The sequence below is a fragment of the Pogona vitticeps genome, chromosome 4 (genome assembly GCF_051106095.1).
Source record: "Pogona vitticeps strain Pit_001003342236 chromosome 4, PviZW2.1, whole genome shotgun sequence".
Taxonomy (NCBI): domain Eukaryota; kingdom Metazoa; phylum Chordata; class Lepidosauria; order Squamata; family Agamidae; genus Pogona; species Pogona vitticeps.
The window spans coordinates 49935391-49943986 of NC_135786.1; the positions used below are offsets into that span (position 1 = coordinate 49935391).

The 8596-nt window shown below is 39.8% G+C and overlaps 1 long non-coding RNA gene across 1 annotated transcript; it reads left to right on the top strand.

Moving 5' to 3' along the window:
• Positions 1–3636: 3636 nt before the first annotated feature.
• On the top strand, positions 3637–5538 carry LOC140706580 (uncharacterized). The gene is made up of 2 exons (XR_012086301.2): positions 3637–4951; positions 5217–5538. It is a non-coding gene; the product is annotated as an uncharacterized LOC140706580 (long non-coding RNA).
• The last annotated feature ends 3058 nt before the right edge of the window (positions 5539–8596 follow it).

Sequence of the window (8596 nt, forward strand, 5' to 3'; positions counted from 1 at the left end):
CCAACACCATAATCTTGCATAAGAAGTTAATATAAGAAAAACCCTTCTGGATGAGACCAAAGCTCTATATAAGTCAGCATTCTGTTCCCACCATAGCCAATCTGCTCCCTGTGGGAAGCATGCATTTTAGCAATCAGATGTGAGAAGCTTAGGGACTGGGACAACGGATGCCTCATCCCAAAATAGGAGCACACCTCCCTGCCCCAACAACCAGTCATCAGTGCAATAACATCTTGCCAAGCATAACTTTTCTGAACAGTCTCGTATTTCCTTCACTACATCTGGAGTCAGATAATGGTGAAACAAAAAAAAATTGTTAGGGAAAAGATACATGTGGCTCTGTATTAACATGTCATTTGGGCCTAGGATAATAAAGAGTATACTGAGCATGAAGTCTCCCTGAATATATGATTACAATGGGAGATGCTGAATGGGTAAATTAATTATCCACTTGCCAACAGACAGTCACATACAAGAGCATTTCCAAAAAATACACCGCAGTTCAGCCTCAGGTTAATGCATCCGATGCAAGAATTATGGATGAATTTCTCCACCTTGTACTATGCTGAAGATTAGAAAACTCATGTTCACCAGCCTTTCTTCTGACCTTAAAATCTATGAACATGATATAGGGGAAAGTTTTATGCTACAGTTATGTCTCCCTGAGTAAATAACAAGAACATTTTTTAAAAACAGATGGAGTGAAGAAATTACCTATTTGAAAGAGCAAAGAATGATTGCTTACTGTATGGGTTTCACTCACAGGGTGAATGCCTGGCTGAAAGAGTGAATTTCTGTCTCCATCCTGAGAGATTGTCTCCCTCTTGTAAACTAGAGGACTTCTTCTCCTGTTGTTGTTATTATCTACAACCCTTATATTTGTTTAGGGAATCACAGTTTGCCATATTAGTCACCTCCACCGCAGCACCCACTCTTCACCTTTCAGCCCTCTTCTTTCACAGTGTAAACAGCATAGTGAATTTCATACACAACTTATTAGGTTCCGGAAAATTCAGCGGAGGACAATGTATACCAGATTCTATTTTAAGCACTTAATAAAAACACACCATCACTCTTTTTTTTAAAAAAAAAACTTTTCTTTTCCTTTTTTTTTAAAGCAAACTCATTGCAGGAACTTTCTCTTGCAAGATAATTAATGGCAGTTTAGAGGCTACCATCAGAGAGATTGGGCCACTGCCATGCTTGCCCTGGGCTTTGTTCAGATTCAGGCGTGGAAGTATGTGCAACAAATAGAAGAGTTTAAAAAAAAAAACACACACACACACACAGCAGAAGAGCTTACTGAAGCCTACTGGAAAAGTCCAGGAGAGTGACATAGTTTAAATTAATCAAGACCCATTAAAATCAATGGTTTAACCACACTACGAGTGCTATCAGATGGGCATCTGCCCTGCCATTTCTTCTGCTGTGGGGATGGGCTGCTTCACTCCTTTTTCCAGCAATCACATGATTTAGTTGCTGGACCAAACCATCCTGTCCCCAGAGAGTTCATTTGGTACGGGCAGGATCACTTAATTTTGGTTTGCTTCCAGCCCATGTAATCACTAGAAAACCAAAGCAGAGTTTGCACCATAAATTTGCTTGACTCTTTCAATTTCCCATATATTAAGTGGCTTAAGAAGGTAGCTACTTCATGACATTGGGGAATTAAATACTTACTCCGCCCCATGGAGAGGAAGAAAAAATAACTGTACTAGGACAGTGCTAATGCATTGCATCACTTAGAAAACAATTTTTAAAAATTTAAAACTTCCTTCCAGAAGCAGGAGAAGATAGGAGGAGGCAAGGAAGGTCAGATCAAGAACCTGCCTGCAGATGAATCCACCACTGAGTACTTGCCACAGCATTGAGCAGAATTAGGAAACAAAATATATATATTTTTAACCAATTAGGACAGCACTGATGCCCTCTACCACTTAGGGGGGAAATCTAAACTTCCTCCTGGAAGTGGGGAGAGATAGGAGTGGGCAATAGTAGATATTTTCTTTATTTCTTAAAAGATCCAGACTGAATAGGGTCATGATATGTGTATGCCATTTGAATTTAAGATTTGCACCAGATGGCATATCAGACTTCTATCCAACCTTAAGCAATTCTGTTTAGCCCACACCAACCCACTTTAAATGAGCATGTGTAGACAAGCCATAATGCTCTGAAGATTCCTTAGTGCATTCAACAGAAGACCTTTCCACACATTGCATGTATACACGATAAATATGTAAGTGTGGGCAACACAATGGCAGGCTCTGGCCCTGAAGGATATGCATTCATTGAAATAAGTACAAAGCAGTCTGTGACTGTAACTACCATTATAGAGAATCCCTCCTGAATATATAAGCAAAGCAATCTGTGCATATCAATGTACAGAACCTTCAGCACCTGCAATGAATGCCAGTAGCAGAACCTCTCTCTCCTTCCCCCCTTTCACTCTCTTTGTGTAGAGGAACAAGATTGGTATATAGGAGGAACATTCAGCATGTGATATATCTTGATTTCAGCAAGGCTTTTGTCCCCCACTATATTCATATATTCTTATAGTCCAGTTGCTAAAGTGTAAACTAGAAAATTCTCCCCTTGGCTAGATTTGTACCTGGTTGACAGTCCATAGACAGGTTCAACAATAGTTCCTTGTTGTCTTACAGAGATGCAACAAACAAAATGCTGCAAGGTTCTCTCCTTAGCCCAGTGTTGCTCTATACTATTTCTTTATGAATGATTTAGAGGATGAAATAGAGGAGATACTCAAATCTTTGGATGACGCCAACCTGGCAGGTGTATCTAACACTTCAAATGATGTATAAGATTTATGATCAGGCATTTTTTAAAAATCCAAGCTCAGGCAACATAGGTTCTGATTCTATGGCTTCAATGTTTGTAAAGTTTGATTATACTAGGAACTCATTAATCTTAATTAAGATAGAAGACCACAGGTCCACTGTGCTTCTAATGCACAACCAACCCACATGGCTTGTACATCACCATGGATATACAACTACACCATAACATAAGTGGAGCATGTGATTTCTCTTATGAAATCCATAGCAATGGTACTATTTGATCCAATGCTGCATATGATTGACTTTTATAAAGATATATAAAATATTTCAGAGCTCTCTTTCCTAAAAATAAATCTATCAAATAAATCCCATCATCCAGAAGTGTTGGAAGAAGAAAATTCAGAAAAGTTAAAGAGCTGGAATCCTGGCACTGAGGAGTTTAATTATGATGCAAGTCAATATTTATGAAGAGACAAGGTAATGTCCAGTGTTCTATTTTTTTTTTCCTGGAAGCAGCTGAGGCAATGCATTTAATGTGAAGTTTCAGGATTGGAAATGCCCCAGCAAAATCGAGGAACTTGACCGTAGCACCCAAATTGGGTTCACCTTCAGTTCTAGGCCTTACACAATAAACATTAAAGCAGACATGGCTATAAGTCAAATCCAAAGACCCAACTAGAAGGTATGGCACACTGGAATCCTGCCTGAGAGATTTTACCCTGTGTATGGTCAGGATAAGTACCCCTACTACTACATTCAAAAAGACAAGATACCCAAGGAGACTACCAAAGAAATAAAAATAAAAATAAAAAAATCACAGCTTCAGTCCCTTTGATTGTGTTGGCTAGCCTTTCTCCACAAGATGCCCTCTGGATCACTGGTTCCCAACCTCGGGGCCCCAGATGATCTTGGACTAAAACCCCCAGAAGATTTGTAGAAATTGTAGTCCAAGAACATCTGGGAACCAAAACATAGGGAACCACTTGTCTAGATACTTCAGAATGCAAGTTCTATCATCCATAGCCAGCCTTATATTGACTATCCTGGCTGGGGTGATAAGTCTTGGGGCAGAGTTTGTGATGAAACTGAGTGTGGCTTTAATTAAAAATAAACTTCCTCTAAGTATGCAGTGGATAACATGGTTCAGTCAGGAACCTACATAGCTAGTTTCGTGTCTCCCTCAGTAGACTACCCCTTATTTGTTAGTTTATCTCAGTTGGCACTTACTGTCTCAATAGTCACTCAGAGACTCTACCGTGTTCCCCCGAAAATAAGACATTGTCTTATATTAACGTTTGCACTAAAAACGCATTCGGGCTTATTTTCAGAGGATGTTTTAATTTTTTTCATGTACAACAATCTACATTTATTCAGACATAGTCATGTCATCTTCCGGTTGCTGCACAATGGTGGAGGGCAGGGTTTCGTTTAACTGGGGCTTATTTTTGGTGTAGGGTTTATATTATGAGCATCTTGAAAAAATCATACTAGGGCTTATTTTCAGGTCAGGTCTTATTTTGGGGAAAACAGGGTAGTACTGAGAAAGAATAAAATGTTTCTGCTTACAGTTCTTCATAGATTAAAAACAAACATCACATTGTGTAAAGATGTTAACTTGTTACATCATTGAGCATACTGGTTAACTAGCTTCATTTCTGACTAACTGACTGGTTACACAACTGACAAAATACTTCACTCTAACTGTCCACTTCTCATAGACTTCATAATTAACACTGACAGAACTCTGACTGGAGAAAGGTGGGGAAAAGACTCTGAGGTGGTCAGGGAACAATTGGCTGCTACAGAGTCGACATTCACCTCAGCCCAGAAAAGTCCCTCAGAGTTGCATGTGCAGAGGCAGGGGCTGGATCCAGGAAGAGAAGTCACCCTGTTGTCTCTGCAGATGTGCACATGCTGACCTGTTTTCCCTTCTAGCCCACCGTCTGTGCATGCACACACACCTCCCCCAGAGAGTGCCATTGACTCAAGGCTTTGGACTCAGGACTCTGGCCTGAAGACATGGACTCACGACTCGGACCCGAGGACTCGGACTCAGGACTCAGGCCAGAAGACTTGCCAACAGCCCTGTCTCTTTGTTGGATGACTTATTTTAAGTTTCCCATAATCTTCAGCCAGCATAGTTGGTGGCCTAGGTGAGCGTAATGCATGACAAAATGCTCTCTTTGGCCTAGTGTGTTGATTAGAACTCCCGTCATCCCAAGCTAGCATAGTCAGTGTCCAAATGGTTAGAGATGTTGTGCATTATAGTAAAACATCCTTGAAGATGTCTGATCTGAACAGTTTCATGTTGTTCAACCTGTTTTGTTATGCATGATTCTGGAGCTAGACATGTAAAGGAAACTATTTCTTATTTTCCAAAGGTAATTGAGAAATATACATTCTTTTCCTTTCTTCCAGAACCAGATTTCTATGAACATAGGCTTTAGCTCTTCATGATTACTGCTGACATCAGAAGATAGCTCCTAAGAAAATCTCTGGCCTTCAGACCAACTGGTTCAGCTAGCCTGCCCTGTTCTTGACCCTCAAAAATTCTGAGCTGAAGGTCTGAAATTCCTAAACATATTAGTAAGAGTGTCTTTTTCATGGCAACCTTTTACTTTGTGGAAACCACTTCCTTCTATTTCTTTTGTCATGCATTTTCTGTGTTTTTGTGCATTGTGTTTGAAGGAATACTTGTATTCATTGATTTCCTAAACTTTAAAATAAAATGTCATTAAAATAGTGTCTTTGTCATCTCACTAGTACAAAAAGAACATCAATGATTATCTTCCCACTAAAAATATACTAGTGAGATCATGTGGATAGCTTTCTATTAAATTCATGCCTGTGGGGAGTACAGCAACACTAAACAAAACACAGGGACCATTTACTGACTCAGAATAATGAACTTTCTCAAGGGTCTCATAATTCCAATTTACAACAAACAATTCCAGATGAATTCCAGATTTCATCTATTAGTTTCAACTTCTTACAGATTCCATTAACCTATGCATAAAACTTAGATCCAGCATGTTCCTCACCAAGGCACAGTGAGAATCAGAGCTAATGGCATTACAGGAAGGCTCATAAATAGGCTGGAGGAATTGGGGTATTGCCCCTGGTCTACAAAATACAGAGGGCAACAAAATTTAAAGCTGAGCCTATGGCTGTGTATTAGGAAAATAAATAGCAATGCTATCTGCCTTATTTCCTTCCCCTTTTCTTAAACACAAACTTTCTCCTTCATTAGGTGAGGGACATATATTTCTCTCCTCCTCCATGGAGAAGCTGAGACACGGTGCCAATATCACTAGTTATGCCTCTGATGACAGATGAAGGTGAATAGAAGAAAAACTGCTTTTTTTAAATGAAACATTAAAAAAAAAACACCTTGCACTTTCATCATGAATCACTGGAAATGCAGATCTTTTTCATATTATCAGTTCTTTTATGGTTTCTAGAGAAGCTTTTGGAGTTGTCATTGATGAGTTACGTTTCTCTCTCTCTCTCTCTCTCTCTCTCTCTCTCTCTCTCACACACACACACACACACACACACACACACACACACACACACACACACACACACACACACACACACACAATGAAAGGGATTACAAAGGAACCAGCTCAGACAATATGGGCATATAATCCAATATTGTCTGTTCTGATGGGCAGCAGTTTTTGGGGTGTCAGACAGAGCCCCCCTTATCCTGTTAACTGGAATTGCGTAGGGTTGAAACCATGACCCCAACATGGCAGGATAGGCATATGGTCTTCTACCAAGCATTCTGTAGAGCCACTGTGGTATAATAGAATATTGGACTAGGACTCATGAGACCTGGGTTCAACCCCCTGCTTGGCCATGGAAATTCACTGGCATGGGATGGGGGTAGCAATGGTAAAATCAGGCCTTAAACATCTTATATATGTCAAAAACCTTACTAGGACTGCCATAACTTGGACATGACTTGACAGCACTTAACATAACAATTCACTCTGTATTTTAGTCTGCAGGAACTATCCAAGAAACCGATTCTTGATGCCATGTTAGAAATGTGGACTGCTATAAGGAATCAGCCTCAGAAGAGAATGCAACCTCATAATAAGTAGGACTACTGGACTGGCTAGGACAGTTATATCTAAACAGGTTGGCAATGACTTTCTGTGGTTTTGGATGGAGGTCTTCCCCAACCCTACTTGAATACAGCAGGGACTTTCAGTCATTCTTGGTTCTACCACTGAGTTAGGCCCTTTTTCCTACTGCACTATGGCACTTTGAGAAGAACTTGTGAACTTTTAGACAACTATTAAAGAGAATGTATTTTCAAAGCTATGCTTTGACAATATACTCCTGTTATTTTCTTATCTGAATAGACTGGGTACATGGTGGGTTGATGTCTTCTGAAGAGATGAGATTTCTCATGCAAAGAGATTTCTCATGCAATGAGAAATTAGGTTTCCTCTAAGCTGCAGCTCAGCCCTCTTACAACGGCCACCATTCTCTAGACACTATAATTATTCATACTTCCTAGGAACAAGAGGTTGGGGTTTAAGGCATTGTAGCAGTTCCAGGTTGGGGACCAGGTTGCTCTTGGACATTCAAAAGTGATATATTATTCAGATATGGTCAACTTATGAAAGTGTGGCAATGTATGAAAGTTTACTGGAAAACATATGGTCCCTAAAGATATCTATCTGCCACATTATATTAATGAAGGTGTGCAAGTGAAGGGATCAGCAAGCAATTCTTCCTTACAACAATATTAGAGGGTCCTTTGGAATGTTTGCTTTGGGATCCACAATTTGACTTGATCCAAAATGTTCCAAAAATGTAGAGGTTGCACCATGCAGTTATATCAAAAATGGATATAAAATAACAATTCTTCTTGAATCCAGATTCTTCAAGAGGCATGTTTATCTGCCACACAGGTATCTTTCACCATCCCATTTTCAGACATTTTACAGTACATTTGCCTGCAATTCAAGAATAATGTCTTAGCATTGCTGCTGCTGACACAGCATATTGTGCTTTCTCAGCAGTCAGTTTATTCAATCCTTAAATATTCATTTGGCATAGCACATCATAGGATCATGTAATGAATTTTTGCAAACAAATTAAAGAAAAAATGATTAAATGGAAGAGAATGAATGTAGTGGGGGGGGGGAAGGGATTTTTACAAAAAAATTAATCACAACCTATTTGTTTTGTGCATGTGTACCATTGTGTGCTCATGTAAATGGACCATTTTCCTATCCTAGCAGCTTGTGTCCTGTTCAGGTAAAGCCTGACGTTACACAAACTGCCCACACTGCTAACATAAATCCTTCCAAGTTCCAGCCTAGTACAGTGATTTTGGAGATTATTGCTATGACTCTTGCTCTCTTTCCCAGCACTAATCTTTTATCAGTTGATGAGTAATGCTGTCTGGCCATGCTGTTATCATATGAAATTAGGGCTAGTAGAGAGGTTACTCCAATACATTACCATGTAGAAAAGTACAAACCTAAGATTACAGCCCTACCATGGTACTGCTTTGACAAAAGGACCATCAAAAATAGGAATGTCAGAACAACCTGTTCTGAAAAGAGCTGTAGAGTTGGAGGCTTTGATTTTAAAAGGGTGAAGAGTCCACTCTGGGTTGTTCTCAGAACTTAAAGACATTACCAAAGGTGCTGAACTCTGTCCTCCCAAGCAGATTTCCAAAATTTCCAAACCCCCTCCCCCCCGGAGGTGCCAGAGTTCTCATAGAATCTCCTTGCTCACAGGGAAGCCATGGGGGTTGTGAGATGGAGGAG